At 36.5% G+C, this 25,679-nt stretch overlaps 1 protein-coding gene across 5 annotated transcripts in view; it reads left to right on the top strand.

Moving 5' to 3' along the window:
* NPAS3 (neuronal PAS domain protein 3) overlaps positions 1-25,679 on the top strand; it is a 596,956-nt gene that overhangs the window by 149,648 nt on the left and 421,629 nt on the right. The gene's annotated exons all lie outside the window — the stretch shown is intronic.

The following is a 25,679-nucleotide window of genomic DNA, read 5'->3' on the forward strand; positions in this document are numbered from 1 at the left end:
CCTTTCAGTACTTGAAAGAAGGATACAAGAAGGAGGGGATAGACTCTTTAGAAGAGTTTGTGGTGACAGAACAAGAGGAAAGAGTTTCAAACTAAAAAAGGGGAGATTTGGATTGGATATAAGGAAGAAGTATTTTAAAGTAAGGGTACTGAACCACTAGAACAGGTTGCTCAGAAATGGTGGATGGCCTGTCCCTGGGCACACTCAAGGTTAGGCTGGATGGGACTCTGAGCAACCTGATCTAGCTGTGCTATCCCTGTTCATTGCATGGAGTTGGACTGGATGACCTTTAAGGGTCCCATTGGACTCAAATGATTCTGATTCTGTGTCCCAATGTTTGCAGTTGCACAAGCTGCAGCATTCTAAAGATTAGGCTATCTCTGTATAACTTTGTATTATTTTGAGCTGAATTCACCATGAACCTGATGATTCTTTTGTGAAAACTGGGGATATTTCAAGGGCAAGGGATGGGGTGTGGAGGCAAGGGAGAATGTATTTATTTCTATTCTTTATTTAATTGTGAGATTAAAATAGAGAAATCCATTTACCCGTGAGCAGTATGTTGTCAATGTCTTGTGAATTCTCTTCTAAAAAGGTTCTTCTCCAAAAGATGCATGTTTTTGCAGCGCTGATGTGTGAGTGTTGTTTCCTTGAAATATTTTGCACATGTAGCTGATAGAATAAATGCCCCTTAACTCCACTGTGGGTTTTATTCCAAGACTGCAAAAATAAGTGGAAAAACTTCTGAGTGTAGTCTTTTAATTCTTGGTGTATATCTGTTGAGCACCAGTTGAGCTAAATGCGCTTTTGCACCTAAAAATTATGTAATATAGGTAGCTGAAAGTGATATAAATGGTACTGGGCAGGCTGTGTTGCCATTCCGAACTTTGCTGTTCCCATCAAAATTAAAAAATGCAGTGTGGTTTTTCTTCTTTCTAAGTTATAAACAAATAAACCTCTTATATATTCATGTTTGTGAATATAGGTATGCACACTTATTTTACCAATAATATGTTGCCTAACAGAACTGTATTTCCCAGCTACTTATCACAGGCTCCTACAGGTGTGAGCATAGCATTCACAGGCATACCTAGACTAGTTTCAACCAAAAGCCATCAAGCTGCAGCAGCACGGTTTTTAGTGTGTGCTATGCCCTAGTGTGCAAACAGGAAATGGCTGCAAGCTGTAGCAGAGGAGGTTTAGGTTAGACATAAGGAAGAACTTTTTCTCTCAGAGAATGGTCAGGCAATGGAAGGTGCCTGGAGGTGGAGTCGCTGTCTATGGCAGCGTTCAAGAGGTGTCTGGATGAGGAGCATGGTTTAGTGCTTGTGGTAGCAATGGTAATGGGAGGGCGGTTGGACTAGATGATCTTGCCAGTCGCTTCCAAACTCATGATTCTATGATTTCTATGATTTCCATTACTTGACTGACTGTCTCTGCAGCTTATTGTGGGCCCAGTGCTCCATGGCACTATCACCACCCAGACGTAGCTTACTTTGCTTTGCCTGTGTTCATACATTTGCATGTCTGCTTGCTGTGGAGACAAAACCCTGGTGTGTTATTTGGAAGACTGTGTCCTGTTATGGATTTCTGTGTACATGAAAATGGTCTTTTTCTTAATGGTTTCCCAGAAGGAAGAAACTGCATGAAACTGTACTATGAACTCTGGTACAGTTTCTTTACAGCCTCTAATGTTGGTTAAAGCACAGAAACCACATGGATTAATTGAATATGGGTCAAAGAACTGTATCCAAACAGTCTACCTGTGCTCCTTCTGTCATTTCTGATGCCTGAAAAGCTGTTGCCTCCACATGTTCTGCTTCAGATGCCAATGTGTGCTGAAGGGAGAAGGATGTATTTCGCACCTATGCATATCAAGAACAATCAATCAGTTTCTCCCTCCCCCACACAAATGAAAGTGTCTGGAAGACAGAAATTGCTTACCTTTAGCAGACCAATTCTTTTGTGTTAACTATTTTCTGAGGGTCCCTACTTTGAAAAACAATAACAACACAAAATAATTATATTAAACAATACCCTGTATTTTTCACAGTTCCATGACAATGGAAATAAGATATGGTCTAATTCAGTAAAATTAGGTTTTCTGTTTAGTAAGAATCCATTTCTACTGAAACAGCTCAGTATCAAAGGCCTTCCTGCTTAGTAAAAGGAAAAGAAAATGCCTGATTGTGCTAAAAATGTTGGTAAAGGTGAAGAATCTGATCACTTGATTTTTCATAGTATCAGAGAAATGTACTCTCTAGATCCAAATGTTTAAACTTCAGCAGTTCTCATGCAGATTAGGTAATTGTTTGCCTAACTGCCAGCTGTGAATTCAACTGCTGGTTAACTAGCCAAAAATGCGGATTTGCAGGTGAGTAGAAATACATGTTTTAGTAATGGTGGCTAGTGCACGAAATTGAGATTTTTGACTTATTTTTTTTCTTCTTTAATTCATACTGCTAAGTTTATTGCACACGTTTTCTCTTTTCATATTTCGCCAAGTAATTGTTCAAAATGTATGCTTTGAAGATCTGTAGAAATGGATGATTCTAGAAACATCTAAAGCTCACTCTAAATCTTCCATTTTTCAGATAATAAAATTGTACTTATGTATAGCTTTATTATACTTTGAATTAGTGTTTGATAGTGCTTTGTGACCACTGCTATTGATTTTGGGACTATTTTACTAAATCACTCTTTTGTGTTTGGAAGAAAAGGTATTACTTTGAAATGAAATAACAGAAGGAGAGTAGTATCAGATGTTTGGCTGGAGACACTTTAAGCAACCAAATATTTTCCGGTGCACCCCCTGCTGGAATAAGTGTGTTTGCTAAAACTCTGGGGAAAAAAGCATTGCATTAGCCATTACAAATACTTCTATAGCAGCAGAACTGGAAAGTAAATGGAATAGTACCAGAAAAGATGTCTAATAATTTATTCCATTTAGGGAGTAAATGTAATGATTTTTTTTTCTCCCTCTTTTGCCAATGTAGGCTTTGCTATGATTACAGAGAGGGAGTGAGAACAGGGAGCTCTAGTAAAGATGTAGTAATATAACTGTTCTAATTATTAAAGCATATACAAGCTTAAAGTTCTCAGATTAGGGAAGGCTGTTTTTCAAAAATCACTGATATGAGGACAGCTATAAAATAATTCAAAGAACATCTGTAAAATGTAATCTGAGCCATGTTAGAATTCAGCTTGAACTGAATATGAAAACTCTTTTAATCCTGTTCTTATGTTTTTTTTTTTTTCATTCAAGTAAATTGAGCTGTAAAAACTGCAAATTCTTTCATTTTCATCTTGTAGTTTTCTACATATTTTGTAAGTCTTCTTTTGTCATTTTGCGTTATCTCCAATTAAGTAACAATTTCAGTACAATGTATTTTGAATATTCTGTATGTTCTCAGTTTTCATGAAATAAGCTTATACATTGTGGCACATAAGACAAAAGCAGAAAAGACAAGAATGCAGCTGTTTATTACTAGCTGATGAAGAATTAAATAACTTTTTTGGACCATCTGCAAAGCTTACTCATATGGCCTCTGCTTTTTGCTGTCATAAAATGTAGCTTTTGAAATAGTGTCGAATTGGAGCTCTTAAATTATCACTACTAATCACATATTGTGAAAGAATGGAAAATATACTATTCACAGAATCATCAACTATTGCTTGATTTCATAGTTACTGTATTCGCTTTTTGTGACAGTGGCATATTGGCACATGTATTATCTCTTGCCTTATCTGTTCTTAATTTAAAGTGCCAATGATTAGGGAAGGGTATGCCCTTAATCCAAGGTTAGGAGGCAAGAAGGGTTAATCTAGATAGGTTCACAAGGTATTCATATGTCTCTCCACTGTGGACTTGTATCAGACAGCCCTTTATCTGTCAGGCTGTGTAGCAGTCCAGTGACAAAGGTCAGTCTTGTAACAGGACTGTGGGAGTCAGTCCTTTGGTAAAACTTATAGGAGTGAGGGAAGAACGTGCAGGATACCACTATTTTAATTTTTTTAGGGAATTTTACTTCTGTCTATCACTGCACCGGCAGTTGTTAGAGGGCTTGCTTGTGCATTGCAGTCCTTCAATCAGCATAGATCTGGTTGGAACAACCTCTGGATGTCACCTGCTCCAATTCCCTGCTCAAAGAAGGGCCAACAGCACAGGTTTCTCAGTTTTGTTTGCCAGATTTTCAGTATTTTCAAGGATAGAGGCTCTACAGCTTCTTTGAGGAACTTGTAATAACGTTTGTCTACTTTATGGAGGAAAAAGATTTTTCTGATATTTTGTTGGAATTTCCTGAATTCCAGATTGTATTCCTTGCCTCTTCTGTCCTTTGCAAAATCTGACTTCATCTTTATAATGTCTTGTCAACAGCTGTAGGCAGCGGTGAGATCTCTCCTTAGCCTTATCTTCCTGAAGTTGGGTAAACCCAGTTCTTTCAGTCTCCCTTTATGTCCTGCGTCCCCTTATTTAACTTGGTAGATGTCTACCTATATTACTGTGTGCTTATTCAGTCCATATCTCACTGGTTTGGCTAAAAGGCTCTTGGGGAGACTGTTGAAGATGTTTCTCAAGGAAAACAATGTCACTGCACCTTTCCCATCTTCTTCTAAAAGGCAGTTGAGTTGATCAGGCATTACTTGTCCTTGCTAATCCATGCTTGCTGTTCCCAATTACTAAGAACTCCACATGCTTAGAAGTGGTTTTTGAAAGGATTTACTCCATAAGCTTATCCTCCAAATCTATGAAGAAGAAAGCATCATCTACTTGTCTTGGACAGGTGGCCTGTAGCAAAGCCTACCATGATATCACCCGAGCTGACTTGTCCTCTGATCCATACTTGTAAGCGCTCAGGTGCCTTGCTTCCATAATGTCCTGTCTGTGCTGCCAGAGATGCTTGAGCTGTTCCCATTAGATTATTTTCCCTTTACTCCTTCTAAATGTCTTAGAGCCAAAAGGCAAAATACACACTGTCACTATCCAAAGCCTATTTGAGATCAGAAGTACAATACCACCCAAAAATGTTAGCTTCATAAGAACCCAAAGCAGGAGGGAGCAGAGCCCAGTCTGTGTATTATCAGTGTGTGCAGGATTCCTTAAAGCATAGACGTTATCTCTGTTTGAATGAACAGAGTATTTCTTGAAGCATCTCCCCCAGCCTGAAGGCTGCAAGTCAGAGCAGAGCTTGTAGAACTGGGGGAAGTATGTGAGGACGATAGGATTCATTACAGAGGGCTGGAAACAACCAAGAGAGTTAGCCTGTGCTCAGAGAAAGTCACTTTGACTAAAGCCAGCTACCCTAATAATGAGCATTTGTAATGAGGAATACATCTTGCATAGAACGCATTTGTTTGGAGGCAAAAGGAGTAAAAGGCACTGAAAGGAGGATAGTAAAGAGTATTACTTGTCCACTGAGTGAACTTATGTCTCCTGAGGGCTGGAGAACTCAGTGATCTGTAGAAAGGGATTCTCCTGTTACACAAGGGCTGCTAAACATATAGTAGAGACATTTGCTAATATCTAGATGTGCAATTGAGAGAGAGAGGGAGTTTATGTATATAATTAGAAAGCCTAATAATAGGGGTGGATTACGCCTTCTTTTTTTTTTCAAGCAGCTGTTCTGAGGTTATGGGCTTTTCTTGCTTGTACCTTCAATATCTGGTCTGGGGTGAATAAAATAAGTAATAATGCTTTTATTTGCCACTGAAAGACACACAGACAAGCAAAAACCAACAAAGACCTGATGCGGCTGATGTTGTTCTCTGGTTAGCTAATATCAGTCAGATACAATCCAAAATAGGGAAAGACAATTTCTAATTTCAGTAAAAAGTAGAAGGAAAAAAGTACAGAAGGAGATCAGAACAATCTGTGTATTTAGGATTTTAATTTGTATGTTTTCTTGCTAACTGAGCTTTTCAAATATTCTTAATTGTGGAATGTCATGCTTTAAAAACAAAATCTGCTTGCATTTCTGAATATGCTTCACTAAGAGGTGTGCACATGTAGAAGAAATTGAGTATTGCAGGGAACCAGATGTCATGAAAATCCCCAGCTGTATTTTTGGCATTAATGTCTACAATCACCTGAAATGAGCCAGAGCAAAAAACACAGTGCTTGCCTCTGGAATTAGGACAGACTCTGCACGGGGAAGTTAAGGCTGAACTTTCATCACTTATTGTACTTAAGTTGCATGGAGATGGATTATCACATAACATAGATGTTGCCAAGAGCAGTTTGTTTGAAGTTAGCAGAGTTACTAAACTGTGAAAAGAGGTATAAGATCATAACTATATTATTTGGCACTGAATATAAAATATTATTGTATATTAAAATGAACTTCATGTTCTAACACAATAAAAAATATACCTGAATGCATGGATTTAAATAATACTTTTATTAACGTGTGACTCCACAGTTCTCCAAGGAGGTCAGAGAGTCACAGAATATGATAAAAAGCTGGGTTTATCATCAGGAACTCTAATAGCTTAAAGATATGTAAACAGGTGACAAGGCCAGGCAGATCAGATATGTTGCCAATTGGGAACAGCCTCATATGAAAATAATATTTCAAGAAACATCTAGATGTTTTTAAACTGGATTTGGCATTAGTCAAACTTTTAGTTTAAATCAAAGACTGTTGTATGTTTCAATGAAGTAACGAAAAGCATTCAAGTGAAGAAAGTTTTAGAGTAGCATGTTAGAAATAAAGCTTTCAAAACATCAGACTGTTTCTAAACCTGAAAAGCAGAAGTAATTATTAAGTGAATTTTGATGCATTTCTTATAATGCACTAAGAAGGGAAACAAACCAAATGAATGGAGGCCCGGAGGAACCTGGCTTAGCTCTCTTCTAAGATTCTATTAGAATGCAATTCAGGAAGTTGGCTAGTGTTTTATTTGCCATGGTTATCACTGGCACTCGGCACTCTGTGTTATTTCTATCAGCTACTGAATAGAGATATAGAAACATATGTTCTCAATTATATTGAAATCTATTTTTTTTTTGTATACAGTTGAGTTCCAGCAAAGTCCAAAACAAGCCACTGCCTCAACACAGCCTTAGGTTACTGGTAGAGCTGAGTGAGAATTTCAGATTTTGATTGACTGTGTTTATTAACGTTTAACACTTTTCATACTTCCAAGCAAGCAATTCTAAAGGAATGGTAATTCTGGCCTGACTCCAAGTGGGCAGTTGCATTTTGGCAACTCTTATTGTTCTGACAGCTTCAGCTGAGTATGTCGAGTTGCTCCTATCCTTGCTTTTCCTTTATGAATATGTTGATCTGGCAGTGTGTAGAGATGTGCTCTTGCTTAATCAGTGCTACCCTTGCCTGTATGGGTGTCTATACATCTGTGTGATAAACTGTATCAAGGAACCTGTAAACTAACCCATTAAAAATCACTTACTTTTAACCTTACCAATTGCAAAGGCAGGGGATGGTGCAGATGTGGAAATACAGTATCCATGTTGACAGAGAAGTGATTTCTTTCAACTGTATTGTTAGCTTTTGCCAGTTTAATGTGTTTGTGTAGCTAGAATCTTGTTATTTATTTCTGTACACAGCTCCCAAATATAACATATTTGCAGTAATGTATGAAATGATACCTGTATTCACTGGTGTCCAGCTGTTTCAAGTGAAGGGCTAAATGTATTTCAGTGAAGTCAAGGGGATGCGGTCTGTGCTTTGATTTAAATTCCTACATCTGTTCCATTTGCTTTGTTCTATTCTTTTTTCTTTTTCTCTTTTTCTTTTTCTTTTTCTTTTTTTTTTTTCCCAGGGGAAAAACAAACAAACAAAAAACCCAAAAATCCATACGTATTCTCTCCACTAATGTATAGAGAATCACAATAGTGATTACAGTGAAGCTACTATAGAACTTCACCTTGTATGTGCATACATTCACTTTGTATGTGCCTGAGTACCCTGGAATCTAAACTGGGTGAGAGCTCACTATGGACTAGCAATTTCCAGTTGATCTATGGTGATGTGGGTGCCAGGCCTAACCTCTTATTTGATTTTAACTCTCCAACAGGAAAGGATAGTATATTTTCTTTCCTCACTTTCCTTTAATTTTCCTTAGTTGTTTTATGTGTTTGGGGAAGAACATCCTTGAAGAAATTCTCCCTAAGATCGAGTCAGACTTCCTCACATTTACTGAGAGAGAAGCTAAATAGCAATTATTTACTGTATCATGATATAGTATGATTTTCTGTGACATGAGGTCAGTTAGAAAGCTGATAAGCGGTCTTAGTAAAGAAAGGGAAGCAGCTTTTTGGAACGTTCCCAGCTCATGGGAGCATTGCTTCAGCAGCTGCAGGAAAAGCAGTGGGAGGCAGCATCTCATAGCAATGAGGTTGATTCGAGTACTTCAGTTTTTGAAAGTATCTTCTATTCAACAACAAGCCTATGCTTTTTTTTATGTGTTTTTAGGTCTGCAGTTTAGATTCATCAGAGTTCAGTGTAACCTAATCCATAGACTGGACTTGTCTGCTTGGGCCTGAATCATAGCTTCTGATTTCTGCAAGAAATCTCTGTAAAATGTAATTTAAATGAATGAAGTGCTTTCAATCAATTAAAGTGTGCAAGTATGGTATCTGTGAGGATTTGAAAATGTATCGCATACTCGATCTCAAAACAGTTTTTTTAGTAGGCTAACATTGTGAGAATGTTGATCAAGTAAGTGTATTGCTCTCAATTATACTAGGAAATTAGTGGTAGAACTCGCATTATAAACTCAGATCACTGACAGTCAGCCTCTAATATAGGTAGTGTTTGTACAGTTTAAATATATACATGGTCAGTGTGGCTCTAGAAGAATCTGCCAAAATGTATAATACAAATTATATAATCATTGCAAAAGGATGAAAGAATACTATCGGCTCATGTTTTATACTCAGAGCCTGCTATCTGCTTAAACAAGAGCCACATTCTGATATTACAAGATTGAGTGCAGATCTAAGGGCAAAATTTGGCTCTAAAGAACTGAATGGAAATTATTCTTAGAAAGGCTTCAATTATCTCCATAGTAAAACTACTAGAATCCTCATTTTCGTCACTAGAGACACTTGATGAGGGTAGCAGATGGCCGCACAAAGCATCCACGCTATTTTATTTGAGATTTTAATGTAAACTGAACTCATAAAATATTTTAAATAAGACTTTTAAAGTTGGCATATGAATTCATTTTCAAAAGCTGTGGGTCTAAAGAAATCTTGACATAACCTGAAAACTTCTACCTCGATTTAACTTGCTAGTTATTTTCATACAGTCACTACTTATTACTGTTCATTTCTTCTCCAAATGATTAGTCTTCTTGCAGATCAGCCTAATGCCTTCATTTATATCAGCCACTAATAAAAGAGTCTAAGGCTATTTATTTGGGGGGGGGGGGGTGTATTTCAGATAGAAACTTGACAGTAAAAAAAATTTGACTAAGATTCTAGCATTGATGGCTGGATGCTTGGGATGCTGGAGGCAGTTATGAGAATCCTGACCTCTGATTCCTCTAGAAGTGATGGTCAAAAACAGGACTGGTATGCATGGGCTATCTTCAGTAGCCCCACCACAAGTCAAGCTCAGTAGTCAAGATTGCATTTTGTCATGTCGTAGTATCTGTCAGTGGGCTAGTGCTTTGGGAATTATTGTTTACACCCTATCAAGGATTAGTTGTAAACTCTGTTGCTCAGAGAACTCCTCAAGTGTCTGGAAGGCATTAAGCATCACACACAGTTATGGGGAACACTTCGCCTGCTTTTTCTTCCTTGCTCTTAAGAGCATGATTTTTCCCATCATGTCTTTGATGAATGCATTCCTAAGAATACAAATAATAGCTATCTATGTAGAAATCACAGTAACTAGTGTTTTCAACAGTCATGACTTAATTATAAAGACTGTGTATATCTTTATTCCTGACCAGAAATGAAAGGAGGTGAGGTATGCTATACCCAGTATACAAAGAAGTTTAGAAAAGACAGCAAGCTTGAAAACTCTAGTGTAAAAAGAGTACTCGTACTAGGCAAATTCTCTCAGCAAAATGGAGCGTCTCATAAAGGTTAATTCAACATGCTTGTTAAAGTCAAATTTAGTGTTTTTATCTTTCTGGGGTTTTGTTCTCCATTTGCTTTTTCCCAGACATTTAGTCACATTGTTGAGATGGGCACATATTCCAATCAAACCATTATAGGATTATTAGTACATGATTCCCACTTGACAGCAAAAGGTTGGAGATTTAATTTGTTCAGCTGCTGTGAGCTTGCTGAAACAACTGTGTACCAAAAGAAGGATTCCACAAATTTTTCTCATTTTGTTTTTCAAATATTTACTCTTATGAAATCACTTAACACAAAGAGTTCGTGTTGTCCTTAGAAATCAGTGGAGTGAGTTGTGCAGGCACATCTGGTGATGAAATTAGACTCTATATTTTTTTCCACTCTTAATTTTTCAGTGGTAGTAGATGCCAAGACTAGCCTTTAATAAAATCAAAGATCTTGTTGTATTTGAATGGAGAATGTATTCTGGCTTTGATGTTTTTCCATATCACAATATTACAGTTGCTTACCTGTCTTTCTTTCTTTTTCTTTTCTTTTTTTTTTTTTTGTAGTAATAACAACAACTTTAACTGATGCCAGATTATGTATTTATATCCGAGAGCAGACTGCAAATTCATTCTTTTCCAGAGAGGCAGAAAGATCATGTAAAGCTGGTGACCACATGTTGACAGGCTACATGATTTAACAAAACCAGAGGCAATCATTTCAAAGAAAAATGTTTTATTTTCTGCCAGCAGAGTATAATGGAGAGAAATTGGCTGGTATTATTTTTAAAAATTGCTCAAATCACTGTAGTTAGTATAAAATTGTCTCTGGAACTATTTCCTGTAAGTTAACCAGACATACGATTGTATCCTTTCTATTTTGAATACTAAAGCTCACATTTCATCTGTCTTGTGCAGAGCCCGTCACATATAATAGCTCTTTGTGATCATTTCTTCTTTTCCTCTTTCTTTTCTATTGCTACACCCCCACTTGCAAACCTATAATACAATTGCTAGTTTTAGAGATAGCTCAGTACTACTGCTAGCAGTCTAACAGTCATTGCATCTGTTCCCCCATTTGATGAGTATGTAGATCTATCAACAGGTCAGTTTCAAGATTAATACAGACTGTTCATGGGTATATTGGACTTCCTTTTAACTCGAAGGTATTTCTTGTTTGCCTGTCTCAGCTCATAATGCTGATGATAGGTTTTAAATAGCGTAAGGTGGCATTTTCAAATGCAACTTCCTGGGCTTCATTTCTCTAGAAGGATTACTGTGGCATTATGTGATTCTGAAAACGCTATCTTAATTATTCCATGTGATTTGAAGACTTTTGTGAATAATGGCTTTTGGGAGCTCTCAAAAGTTTCATTAAAACTATGACCATAGGAATATTTAATGGCATGGACTCACTTAGTATGTGAATCTGTTGGTTTGGTGAGGACTTGAAATGGAGAACATGAAAAGCACTACTATCAGTATGTCTGTGGCCTGAATGTACTGTCCATGTTGAACTATAGCAATGGTTTGACTAAGAGAAATCTGAAAGCTTTTGAGAAATAATCATATTCTGTCAACATCCCATCTGTGACAAATTATGCCGTGTGCTCTCAGTAATTCATGCTTGTGCTCTTAAATACTCTACATCCCTGTTCACTTTCACAGGTTGACCTCACATTTATGGTGTCCTGTGGCAGTCAGAGCACTAGGGAAGATGGCAAGAAGGTTAGGAGAAATAATGTTCATCCCAGTTGGATGAGTTTAAAAACAGAATAGTTTTAAAGCCTCATGCCCTTACTGTGTGGGAAGGGAATAAAATTGTCTTTATTCTTATGTTTTTAATATATTTTTCTTTATTATTATGCAAGGTTGATGGAGTGATTCTGAATAGGTGACAGTCTGATTGATCTAAGTAGTCTGGGCTAGGAAACATGGGAGTCTTTCCCTCTCTGAGGAATTCCAGTCCATTCAGTAGCAAAAAATACATATGTCATGCTGAGGGAAATGAAAAAGTTTTACAGGCTGTCTCATCTTATTTCTGAGTTCTGTCATTTTAACCTCATCAAGAATTCTGTGGTGTGAAAGAAACCTTTGCCCGGGTTTATCTGCAGCAAGTGATCACTTTACCTTTATTTCACCTCAGAAATATAATGAAGAATGAGAAACAGAGAACAGTCCAAATGAGATTGAGATAGGTTTAGATGCCTTGTAGATACCAAGATGTTGGTTTCTGAAGTTAACAAAATAATGTGTTTTTCTCACTTTTACTACCATGCTACTTACCAGATCTGTTTCCTTTTCTGAAACATAAATACCATCACTGGCCAAGTTTTCTAATGAGTAGCACAGCACTGTAGCTCAGCATGTTGCTGTTTCAGATGCGGACTAAAATAATCTTTAAATACATGAATTAGAATATTGAATTTGGGAAATGATGTTACCTACTGATTGCTACTATGACTATCGTTTGAATTTTTTTACTTGATTTTATGTTGAAGACAGAGATTACTAGATTGGTGAGTGGAAAACACACAGTGATTGAGTTTGTTTAGTCAGTCAAGTGGATTATCAAAGGAAAGGTTAAAGGGTGACATGATCATGGCCCATAATTACCCAGACAGGAAGAAGGTAGCAGATATTTGGAGTTTCTTTTGTTTAATGGACAAGGGAATAACAGGATTCAGTGACTGAAAGCTGAAGTCAGCGAAGTTGCAACTGGAAATAAAACAGAGTGCTAACGGTGAGGCTAACTTAAACACTGTAGTTACTTAGCTATAAAAATGCTTTGTGTCTTGGAATTTCCAGTTTAAGATTGATATTTTTGAAAAGAAACTACTTAATTCAAGCACAAGTCATGGCAAAAAATGCCAGAATTACAAGGTGACATGATACAGCCTGCCTCATGACAAGGATAGTTAATAATCATATTATTCCTTTCTAATATTGACCTCTGAGTCTTTGAGGGGAGCTGCTTCACCTGCTGAGTATATAAGTGTACACTCAAGGCGAGGAGCTTTTAAGCAAGTTCTACTTTACTGCTGGAACTTGCTTTCTTTTGTGGTTTGCTACTCCTCAACTCATAGCAGGCTGGCTCCTTCTGAGGAAGTTCTTTTGTAAGTAGCTGTGCATGTAGCCTGGGAGGCTCTTGCTCTGGATTTCAGAACATTGGAAATTGTAATCTTTTATACGTGCGGTGTGATTTAGGACATTCCTACTGTTGCTTGCAGTTGGATGTTACTGATGAAGGTAAGCATTATTGTATGACATGAGATTTATTTGTAACTGTTAATGTTTTGAGGCTTGCTTTTTTGTTGCTTTTTACAATTTAGGATTATAACTGATGGTGTGTGCCTTTAAATAAATGATTTGGCATTTTGGGTTTTTTTTTTTTATCATTAAATTTTGTAGTATGAGAATTACTCTGGCTAATTAAACTGGTTTCTCCATTACCTCCTTTGGCTATACAATCTCCAAAAACTTACCTTCTTAGGTCTCCTATGAATACCCCAAAATTAAATAAAATAGGCACAAGGCACATACAGCCAGTAGAGCACTACTGCTGTATGAGGTAGCTCATGGTCTGGGCTAAATACATAACCTCTGGCAATAAACTTCTTGGCACATTAGGAAGCACATGACCTCAATAATGTATGTGGTCAGTACCAATATATATAAGTGGAATGAGCAGGATGTTCCTCCTTCTGCATACAGTCTAAATTTAATTTTTATCCTGTATCGAAACTGCTGAAAATATAGCAATATCATTTTATTCATATGACTTGTCTTGGTGTTGTGCACCTAAATTCCACACAGTCATATAATTAAAAAACAAAAAAGGTTTGATGAATTTGTATTAACTGCATACGTTTTGGTGATGATGAGCTAAGAACTAGTATAGAAAGTGTCAAGTTATTTGTTAAAGATGACTGAAACAGACTGAAAGTAGAAAGATTTTCCATCAACTTGCACAATGCTACTATAATACACTGAAGCATGATGATGCAGGCAGCATGTTTATTTTATAAAATATTAAATATAAGTTGATTGCTTTGGGGACTAAGCACTTTAACCCTTACGTAGACTTTCTTCTATTTATACATATATTATGAATGAAGGTGGAATAGAAGAAAGAGAACAACATAGGTTATCAGAGGGTTTTTTTAGATTTACTTTTTTATGTTCCATACACCACCAGAAAAATTTGAGGGCTTGAACATTTAGAGTGAATCTGTGAACTCCACCAACCTCTTTAACTGGCTTTTTTCCACTAATGAAAAGTGGAAGTTTATTCCTAGAGCTGAGGAGAGACTTGAGGAGTATTGTACACTGTAACATTGCTTCATGAGCCTTTTTTTTTTCCTACTAGTCTGTAAATTATAATGCCAGCTGTGTGCTAGTTGAAATACAAGCATTTCCATATGATTGCTTTGACATTCTATTTAAATTTTGGAGAATTATTTCCTCTTGCTAAATTGATTGTAAGATTCTGCTGTATTTGGCATGTCTTTCATATTCCATAGGAAATAAAGAGATATAAGTATAAAATATTTGCTTCAAGAAGCAAGTAGAATGTGGGAAGCTAGCCTAGGAAAATGCATGTTAATGCTGATTTATGGAAGAATTATAGATTTTTTTTTTCTTAAGTCAAGACTTCGTTCTGTATCCAAACCTATACAGTTGCCTGTTTTTTTTTTCTTAAAACTTTATACGTTGCTCCAACCCTACTAATGATATCTCAGCCTTCAGTTTTGACTTGAAATAATAGGTGAGTGTCCAAAAAATTGAGGGGCAGAATCCCATTCCAACCTTCTCCAATTTATGCTTTTCAGGTGGTTATAGGGTGGTTATAGAGCTGCCAGTTCTCCCAGAGGGGCAAGCAAAAAGTGAATGCCTTCCTTTCAAGGGAACTCCATACAGACTGTAGGCTGCTCTGGAATATACAGGAAGTAATATAAGTTATTTCACTGGTTTTGTGTGAAAGATGCATCTATTTGTGAAAATTTCAGCAGAGCACAAGGCAGCAAAGTTAATTCACTCTTAACTGCTCAGGATTCATGTCAGAAGTGCGGAAGTGAAAGGCCTTGCTGCTCACTTATTCTGTGCTGAAATGATGGTTCAACAGCTAATGCTGCACCTTGGAGAGGGAAGCTTATGCTGCTAGGAAAATGAGCTTCTGGAGAATTGCACAGGCATCAGGATCTTCCTGAGTTTGCAAAGGCAAAGTATTGCATGTACTTCTCATTTTTGAGTACACATAGGTGCATCTGCCCAGCAGCCCAGAGTGGTTGCTGCATTTTTTGTAATGGGGCTGAAGGGATGTTTTCGCTAGGTAGTTTGAGTACCAGGTTAAAAATAAAAAATAGAAACAAAAAATGTAGAGAAGTCAACGGTGACTTTGGTGATGTAGATCATCCTTGAGTCTATTGTGTTTGAGCTATAGTGTTGTCAGTTTTAAGACTGTTCAGTAACGTGTCTACAAAATGCAATAGCTCCTCTGGATTGGAGTGCCAGTGTATCCTTTTCCATCCAAAGATTCTTCATGAAAGTTCTTGTTAATACTCTAATTTGTAACTACCACTTTGTGTATCTTCAGTATAAGCACAATGTTCAGATGGCAAAGAGGGAATTGTGAGATGACGAGGGCGATAATTATAAGAGTGGGTAGGAAAATAAAGCATATTATTTTCTTAAGAATAGATCTTGATATTATAGTAATTGAGATCACACCATACAGAAATTATTTATGTGACAGCAGCGAAAAAGAAAGGTTTGTATTCTTGCCTTTTTTTCCTGGCTCTGGGGGCTAACTTGGAGCAAGTAGTTACAGAGTGCACAGCCAACTCTAACAAAATCCCTATTTAGGTCATCTGTAAAGAGCAAACATGGGATGTCTGAATGCAGCATTGTGCTCTTATGCCTTTCTATATTAGTAAAATTTCATGGTATAGCCAAACTGCCTAGCGTAGATGCAGTTTATGCCAAACAACAACACTTTGCCAGATGTTTATGCCAGAGCTACCAAAGGTAAAATAATCATAGAATCATATAATTGTTGGAGTTGGAAAGGACCCTTAAAGGTCATGTACTACAACTTCCATGGAATTAACGGGGATGTCTATAGGTAGATCATGCTGCCCAGAGACTCGTTCAGCCTAATGTTTTGGAAAATATTGTCCACAGGCTGATATGAACATTTCAGGGAAAAAGAATGCAATAGTTCTGACGTAGGTGAGGAAAATAACAGATGTTTACTCATTCTTTAAAATATTACTTTCAGAACCAGAATCAAAATCTTCTGATCTGGAGCACTTCTAAAAGATCATACTAAGGGATTAAAACCAGACATTTGGATTCTGTTTATTCATTTCATAGGGTGGTTTATTTATGTAGTAACTTCTGCTTACTGCAGTTTGCAAAGCTCATATTTAAATTGCAGTATGTTATATAAAGTTTAATATGGGGTATGAGAGCACATCTGGAGCATCTGGGCTAAAGCTATCTAGATTTGCAATTAAAAGTACTACTTTTTCTTCTAGCAGGTGGGGGTGCTATGCAATATTGTCTCTTTTGTCCTGTTGCTTTCCCCACATCCCATAATCGATGCTGTTTTTCATATATTTGTGAGGTTGCCAGCATTCAGGCCTACATTCATAATCCTGGTGAGAGAGTACCTGTGATCTTTCTTTGGTTACCTATTGAAATGCTATAGTAAAATTGCACTTTTCATCTTGATGCTGAATTAATTACTTCTTTGCGTATTTGGTAATATATTCTCCTGTCAAATAACTCTTGTTGTTGTTAATTGGAATTGCTTATGCTCATTGAGGGAAGAATACTTTTCATCCTGTTTTGAATGAAAATCTGTAATCTTGAATTTGTTTCTGAACTTCAGTCATGAGGAGAGCAATGCAGGAAATTGCTGCTGTTCCACCAAATTAGCTTCTCAGATATCCTTTTAATTGGAGACCATAACTCAGATCCTTAGTATTTTAGGAAGCTGAACAATACAAATTGAAATATAGATATTTCCAGTAAGGACTCAGTTCAAAGGCAGCTTATACACACAGATGAGCCTTCTAACAAATAGCATGTCATATGATAATGAGACCATGTTTTCTTCAGCAGTTTCACGTTTCCTAACTGCACTGCTGTGAAATAAGTGGAGTATTTATCTACTTCTCTTAAACAGAGAAATCTCTGCTAGAGACTACTGTGCCCACTATAGACAGAATATATGTGTACAAAAAAAAGTCTGTGCTCTCAATCAGAAGCACAGCACTTCCAAATGCAATATATTACACTTGTTCAGAACATTCATTTCCGCCAAAGTATTTTCTGCTTTTTTTTTTTCTAGTGTAAAGACTTCAATTTCTGTTTAAGAACAAGCAAACTATAGTACTTTGACAGCCGTTCACACTTAATTTCTTTGCATTAAACCAACAGCATTCTTTTCCACAAACATCTATTGTTAGGACAATGCTCTCAGACGGAATTTATGAGAAATGGAATTATGTTACCAAGGAGATAGCATTTACTATAATGAAGAGTAGATCCTAGAAAATGGCCCCTTTTACAGCAGCTCAGAACAGAGCCACAAAAGCAATTGATTGGTCTTGGCATTTAGTCTTATATCAGCTGTGTCATCCATAGCTTCAGGAGTGAGAACACTAATCTGAAGTGACATTTCTGTTCTGGCGGGCTTTTCTGCCCTGATGAAAGCAATTACTTCATTCCTAACTGATAATTTGCAGGAGTTTCAACCACTTTAATTGATAATTTTTTGTTCTGAGAAGTTCAATTGTGAAGTGATTAGCTGGTTTGGTAAATAGAAATTTAAGGTGTGAAATGTACAAGTTGCTCCAAGGTAAAGTGCTATTTACTGGGCACTGCAAAATTGCTTGATAAAACTGCAGTTTCTGTTCTCATGATGCTGGCAATTGCTTAGTTCAACACAAGGAAAAAAATTAGATCAAAGTATTGTGGCTGTGGAGTTTGAGTTTTAACTGGTGTGTCAGAGCTCACTTAATTGTTGCTATATCAAAGTGTAAGTTAGTTTTAGAAGATTGAGAGGGATGGTTAGTTTGTAATCCTTAAAAAGCTGCCAGATTCTTCCAATTGCATTCTAATGGCTTGCTCTGGAAGTATATCTTGAAATTTAAATGTAAAAAAATATGGTGATGGAGGTAAAATATTCAATTTAGTGATTAGTTCAAACATACATAAACCTTTCCCTACCAAAAAAAAAAAAAAAAAAAAAAAAGACATTTGAATCAATTTTTCATATTGAACCTATTTTAGAAACCATAATTCCTCCAATGCAACCCTAATTTTTAATTGATATTTTAAAAAGCTAGTGTTAATATAGATATTATTCTTAATAAGTTGCATATTATTATTAGAGCAATTTCTTAAAAGCATGTTTGGAAAATGTATTTTTGTTTTGTTTTTTACTACTGACAAGGAAAAGAAGCTTTTTAATAGAAACTAGTTCTGTGATATTTTCCTATATATTGAAAAAATAATGGTCATTTCATGTGTTAAATGAGAAATATAAAGCAAAAAATGAAGGTCAAACTGATTTAGCACATCAAACAGACTTTGTCAGCCAAGCTTAATATATCCTGAGTTTGTGGAACAAATGAAATTTTGCTGCTGTGTTACACTTTGCTTCCAAACAACCATTACAACTGGTTTTATATATTGTGTGAGCATCAGACCATCAAACAGTGCATCTTTACTGACGTGTTGCTGCAGTGATGATCTACAGCAGCAATCTGCCATTTATATAAGGGCAAAATGTGCATCTATATTTAGTTGTGAAATTGGCCTATTATACTCTTGATGTTTACAGAGGCTAACATAAATTAATGATGACAGCTATGAGCAGTGCATTAGTTAAGCAGCAGAATTTTTACCTTGAACTTGAAGGTTCCAGCTTTAACTTCCAGTGTATGCTATACAGCTTTATTCATACATTAAAGAAAGTCTCCTGAAATCATTAATTTTTCTTGGAAAGCATTAAATGACTCCTTTTTGTGGACTATGCCATTTATATTAATGTCAGATAATGGTTTTGTTTACATTTTTGGCAAATGTTTTGCCCTATAAGAATCACAATGTTCATGATACGTACAAAAACGAATGCCCCGCAAAGTGTTTGTTCATGCAGAGTCCTGACTTTGACTGAGTCCACTGACTTTGAACTTAGTCAGATGCCAGATATCCCCTATCTGTTGAAAAGAGCAGTTTGAGAAAGCAGCGTGACTCACTAGATTATATACTGCACTTTCACCTGAAAGTCTCCCCATGCAGCTCATGTCAGAGCAAGTATAGCTACTGTAGTAACTATAGATTCCAGTTAACTATGACCACAGATCTGACAAGTATGCAGGTGTTCAAAGGTTCATGAGTTAAAATGCTGAAGCCTTTGATGAATTTTTGATGGATGAATTTTTAATACAGGTCTACCTTTTTCCTTTGAGGCTGCATGCTAGATTAATTGATAAATAGTGAGACTGAGCAATGTTCAGATCTCCTAAGCAAACAAGTGGAAAAATCCATAAAAATCTGCCTGTCTGACTTCTCAGATGTACTTTAAAAAACAGAAAGAAGAAGGTAAAATTTAATGTGGCTTTGATTCTCCTCCTTTTCTCTTTTTTGGAGGTTTTGCCCTCACAACAGCACTCTTCTCTTTTAAACAGTGTAACTGTTTTTTATAAGTCTTGAAGTTCTTGTACTGTTGAGTTCAGAAAAAAACTGTGAGAAAGGGAAGTCTGAATAGGACAGTGGGAAAAAAAGAGAAAAGCAAAGAAAGGAAGAGAAAAAAATCAAGTTTTAAAAAAAGTTGTCTCAGAAGAGTAAAATCCAAACTAATAGCAAAAACTGTGTAGAAGTTAGGAGTAAACATATAAACATTTTCAGTATCATTTTTTGAGAATTTTTTGAGAATTAATAGATTTGATCTGATGAAATTGATGAGGATTATTTCTTCTCTTGTTCACATTAGCTTTTTTCATTCTTTTGTACTCATTTGTAGCTGTTATACTGAAAAAATGTTGTCATTTTAATATCAATGATATTCCATTCATTGAACTTCTAATTCTGTGTAATTATCCTACCATACCAGTGAAATGAAAACAGATGGGTTTTTGTTGTTTTTTTCTTAGGCCAGAACTTGGCCTGGTGGATGCCTGTATTTGTACTTAGACCCCATCTGAATGAATTCCCCAGCAGTAAGAGTCAGACTTCTATGTGGCTGTTACTATAAATGGGGTCAGCTGCCATCATTGTTTGCACTGGTCAGCTTGAAACCCAAGAAAAGACGTTTATTTACCAAGAATGTGTCTAAGTGAAGGAACAGTTGATAAAGATCATTTCTGTAACAGATCAGAATGTATAAACATTCTTATTAGTCAAAGTACCATACTTGGCCACTATGAGTAGCAAGTATCCTTTATAAAGAGAGAAAAGATGTAACTTAAAAAAAAAAAAAAAATTGTAAAAAATTTGTATTTGTTAAAATGTCCAAAGTATGTCCATAACATGCCATGTCATTTACGCAGAGAAAAGAACAGTGAGGATGTTTTTAGTGTACTTCATAGAATTACAAAAATTCATACCTATAGACTCCAGAGCAGATAAATTTATTTCCTTTTGTTACATTACAGATAAACTTGACCAAGTAAGCATTCTTTTATTATTTTTAGTTTGGAAAACATTGTACACAGGACACACAACTAAAAGTCCAATGGGGTATGGAGATGAAGCTGGTTCCAGTCCTTTTTTTTTTTTTTAACAGATACATTGTGCAATCTAATGTTGCACATCCTTTCCATAGATTTGATTTCTTTTCTGTGAAATGAGTATAAAAGGCTTCTGAAAAGGTCTTCGGAGAGTTACAGAACGCTTATAGAGGACCTTTTGATCCTTTTATTTAAAAAAGTGTACTAATATAAAAATACACACACATGCACATATTGCTTCATTTTCTATAAAGCTTGTTATAAACATTATTAGATATTGTTAAGTATTATTGTTGTACAGTATCTATTTTTTCTGCTACTAATCCACATTGTTGTTAGAGGCTTAAGAAATTCACTAGTGGTTGATAACAGCTGAATTAACAAGTATGATATTGTTTAGTACTACAAGAAGTGCTCCATTTCAGTATACTGTTGCCCTTGTAGTAAAGCTTCTCCTGAAGTCAAGGAGGATTTCGGTAGAAATCTAGAAACACAAAAGAACTCTGGTAATTGCCTATTCATTGTGCCATACCTTTCTGCTTGTAACTAATAAAAATGAGCAAAAGCGGTGATGGAACACTACTGGCACGCTGTCTGTTGGCGTTAACCATTCTAGCTGGATCTCAGTAGCCTGTCTGTCCCTCAAACCTCGTTTTATAGCTTTTGCACCCACTTCGATCTCTATTTATGACCAGTGCAGTGGAAGCACTGTAAAACTTCACTGCTTCTGGTATATGGGGCTGAACTGGGGAGGAACCAGTATCTTCAGGGAACCCCAGTTGTCTGTGTTGCACTTAAAGAAATAGAATCATAAAATCACGTACTTTGGAGATGATTTCCAAGATCATACAGTCCTGATGTCCACCTATCACCAATATTTCCCCACCAAACCATGTTCCTTAGTACAACATCCAAACATTTCTTGAACACCCCCAGAGCATCCAGAATGGTGATTCAGTCATCTCCTTGGAAAGCCCATTCCAGTGCCTGACCACCTTTTCAGAGAAATTATCCATAACATCTAGCCTGAACCTCTCCTTATGCAACGGGATGCCATTCCCTCTAGTCCTATTACTAGTTGCATGGGAGAAGAGGCTGACACCCACCTCGCCACAAACTTTTTTCAGGTAGTTGAAGAGAGTGATAAGGCCTATCCTGAGCCTCCTCTTCTTCAGACTAAGCAATCTCAGCTCTCTCAGCTCCTCCCCATAAGATGTGTGTTCCAGACTCCTCACCAGCTTTGTTGCCCTTTTATGTATGCATTCCAGGGCCTCAATGTTTTTCTTGTTATTGTGGGGCCCAAAACTGAACACAGTACTTGAGGTGCAGCCTCACCAGAGCTGAATGCAGAGGGATGATCACACCCCAGTTACCTACGTTGAGCTTAAAGAGTATGAATGAGTTGTAAATGTGAACTCCTTTTCTAAAACTGGGTAGCCTTCTATGTGTCTGCTTCCGAGCTGCATTCTGAAATTGTAGATAAAAATACTTATTTGTAACCACAGCCATTCCCCTGTTTTCATTCAAAATGCAAACTCACGACATTAAATTATTTCACTGATTTTTACCACCCAAACTGAGACACACAGGTGAGGTATTGATATGTTAAAAAATCCTTACTAATGTAGGTCATTGCATCTGCTGATATGCTGTAATATGTTTGATTGCCATTATATCCTGCAAAAATTAGGAGCTGTGCTTGTCCCATCTTTAAACTGACAGATGATGATCTGTCAGACGTGGAGATTGGGGGAGGGGTGAACATAGACATGGATGCATTTATATGCTTATGAATATAAAATATATAAAATGATGTGGAATAAAATATGAAGCAGGTTAAGCTCAGAATGACCACAAGCACAATGAAATCACAAGTGAGTTATGAGTACCAATAAAACTTTTATGCAACAGCATATTATCATGTCTTCTGCATCTGCTGTGTCTTCAATAGAAAATTTACTTTTGAAATGTTGTGTACACCGTTTTAAAATTATACGATGCTATTTATCGTACCCTTTCAACTGTAAAAGCAGACCTGCTTTATATCAGTCCATCTGAAAAGGCCCTAGAAGGAAAAATGATATATATTTTAGAAACTTCCTATCTAAAGTAGCAATAGTTTTCTAGTCATTAAATATTCTGTTTATATGCTATTGCATCTCAGAATTATCAAGAGCTAGCAGCTGAAAACCTCTTTGTCTTCTTTAGTGGACTCTGTATTAAAATTGCTTTAGAAGTATGTTCTTAGGGGAATGCATGAAGTTTTACCATTGTATCATGACATCATTCTTTGATATTAAACAGGGATGTACTCTGATCCAATTATCTGAGCTCTTTCCCCTTCTCCACAGGCAGCAAGGAGGGAGCAATCTTTATGTCCCTTGGGTGTATTTCACACTTCGTTATTTCCTTGTTGGTAGCATAGACAGCATATGTAGATTTGCTTGTCTGTTGGGAGACTTCATCTAAGAACTAATCCTCATGTAAGACACATACAGTATTTGATTTCTAGGTGCTTTCTGAATGTGGAATCAACATAGTAAACATGGGTACAGTTTCTCACACTTCAATTCTTTTCATTAGTAGGAATTTCTAAGTATTTGCAGTCTGGTTTTCCAGCAAGTTCATTTGTTACCAAGAACTACCTCTAATGTTAATGTCATATGACAAGTGCCCAACGTATGGTGTCAGCACTACAGCTTTCTGCTGTGAGCTTCACACCTCTTATAATACATTATTAGGATGGTCAGTGCCAGCACTTTCCTCTGTTAAGAGCGTCCAATGATGAAGCTGATGTTGCCTATCAGAATCACAGGTGCCAGAGATATTCAGGGCATATCTAATGAATTCCTGCATTCTGCTGTGGAAATTGCTGTTCCTAAATTAAAGATCCATTGTATCAGTGTAATTTTGGTGTCCAATCCTACTACCACAGTGTCGAGTTTGTCTATTGGTAGAACTGCATGGTAGGTAGAGAAATTGAGACTTATATGCGCTTTTTGCCAGACGTCATTTCTAAACTTACCAAAATGCACTGATGCCAAGATTTACAAACTCCTAGACTTGACTAACTTTGTTAGTATTTTCACAAAGAGCAGTATACAGTATGGCTGGGGGGAAAGTCATGTTTACTGATATTACCACTTCTTTAGAGTTGCTTTCACACGTTTATTAACTTCCCATCACTTGTACGCTGGGATTTTTTTTTTATTCCAGAAGTTTAAATACACTTAGATGGCTCTGAAAGCCACCTGTTTACTTAATAGAGAGCCTTGCTTTTCCACTGAACTGACTGTATTGCAAAACTTAACAATCCAGTAATGCATTATATAAGCCTATGTTGTAATACGTTATTCAATTTTAGCAATCTTCTGAACATTGTACAGGATTTGTAAACTGTGCTTTCACTTTTAGGTGTTGCTAAAGAATATTCTATCACTTTTCAATTCCTAATACCTTTCAATTTCAAAAGTCTTGTTTGTCACTTAGAATATAGCTTGTAAATTTCAATCTAGCTGCGAGCTGTTCAGATACAGCTCATAAAGACAAGTAGGTTTTTTAGTATGGAATTCAATAGGACATTGTATCTTTATCTATGGCTAAATAGATGGCATTTCTCACTGGTGTTCTGATCATTCACTACCTGTATTCCTTAGTTGTCTTTTAAAATATAATTGCTAGTTGTATATAATTGTGTACAAAATGTAAGTTTTTAATCATTCTCAGGGCAGTGTGATGCACTGGTGATCTGCCCTTTCAATTCTGAGGAGTATCTTAGGTAGAGATAGCCGCAAAAATGTACATAGGTAAGAATATTAAAACAAGATAATCTCTTCCGTAGTTTAAGTCACCCCCAAATTAGAAAGATAGGTGAATAGGAGTCTCAGAATCATAGTTTTAAATTTACTTGTCTAACCTACTTCATAAGCTGTAGTGATTTTGTAGACTATTCAGTAATGAAAACCAACGTTTCAGTGAGAGTTATAGAACCTTGAGAGAAGTATTTGCTGTTTCATTACACACTAGATGTATTCAAATTGGTTTCTTAAACCAATGGGTATTTAATGGAATTTTGACTGTAATTGCATGCAATTAATAAGTAATCAAACAAAAACAAAGTAAAGATATATCCTTTTTGAGGATCTAGAACTGACTGGTAGACACAAACATCAGCACCAACCTCTATTTACCAAGATGTGGATAAGATGTACAGTTGAGACTTGTGTCCTAAGCTGAAAACTTTACTTTGTCTCCCAAAAAACCCTTACATAGAGAGGGGGAAAAAAATCATACCTGTTCTTTTTATTGTTTGTACATTGATTCTTAATCTTCTGGTAAGCTTACTGTGCGTTTCGTCATTTGCTTCAAACCACACAACGAACAGTGTGAATCCATTTTCTCTTGCAAAGCAATTATGTCAGATATTAACAAAGAAAGAAAGAAACTGAAACTTGAGTTTTCTTAACTTTTAGGAAAAAATCAGGGTAAGACAACAGCCTTGATGACCCAGCGTCTTCTCTTTGTGTGTTCAGCAGTTGTACACAAATTAAGTAGCACAGGAGTAAAATCTGAGTTAATTTTAGGCCTGGCATATGGGTGGTAGCAAGCAATATATTAGTAAAGCTGGAGTAAATGAGCATCTTTGCATATCCACCTGTTTTGCATAAAGTAGAAGGGTCTCTCTAATCCAAAAAGCTGCGTAGGAGTCTGTCTTATGTGACGTTGAATTAAAATTGGAAAAATGAAGCGCGTAACTCCATTAACTGCTTTCTTGAATCTCTGACAATGGTTATTGTTTCCACAGCAAGGCCAGCTAAACAAGTCACAAAGATTAACTTCTTGAAATCTCAGTAGGTTTGCAGTATTACACCAGACTTTAAAGCAGTTCTGAGCCAC

Source organism: Phasianus colchicus, chromosome 5, assembly GCF_987193195.1.
Source record: "Phasianus colchicus chromosome 5, bPhaCol1.hap1.1, whole genome shotgun sequence".
Classification (NCBI taxonomy): Eukaryota; Metazoa; Chordata; class Aves; order Galliformes; family Phasianidae; genus Phasianus; species Phasianus colchicus.